This window comes from Eimeria mitis, genomic scaffold (assembly GCF_000499745.2).
Source record: "Eimeria mitis Houghton genomic scaffold, Emh_scaff1332, whole genome shotgun sequence".
Lineage (NCBI taxonomy): Eukaryota > Apicomplexa > Conoidasida > Eucoccidiorida > Eimeriidae > Eimeria > Eimeria mitis.
The window spans coordinates 5,417-5,772 of NW_013568797.1; positions in this window are offsets into that span (position 1 = coordinate 5,417).

The following is a 356-nucleotide window of genomic DNA, read 5'->3' on the forward strand; positions in this document are numbered from 1 at the left end:
TTTCTGCTGCTGCTGCTACGCAGAATCGAGCCGGCAGGAGCATCGGGCGTACAGTTGCTGCAACTAGGGCCAGTTGAGGCTTCTTTAGCAGCAGGAGAAGCAGCAGCAGATGCAGCAGCAGCAGCAGCAGCAGTGGCAGCAGAAACAGCAGCAGCAAACGCTGCTGGCTGCCTTGCGCGAGCTCCGAGCCTTCGGCTTGATGGGATTCTCACATTTGCTGCACTGGCGGCCTCCTGCAGCAGCAGCAGCAGCAGCAGCAGCAGCAGCACTTGTAGAGGCAGCAGCTGCTGCAGCTCTGCTGCCGCTGCTGCTGTGTAGAGTGCTGTGACAGCTGGTTGCTGCATTGAGGGTTTGCT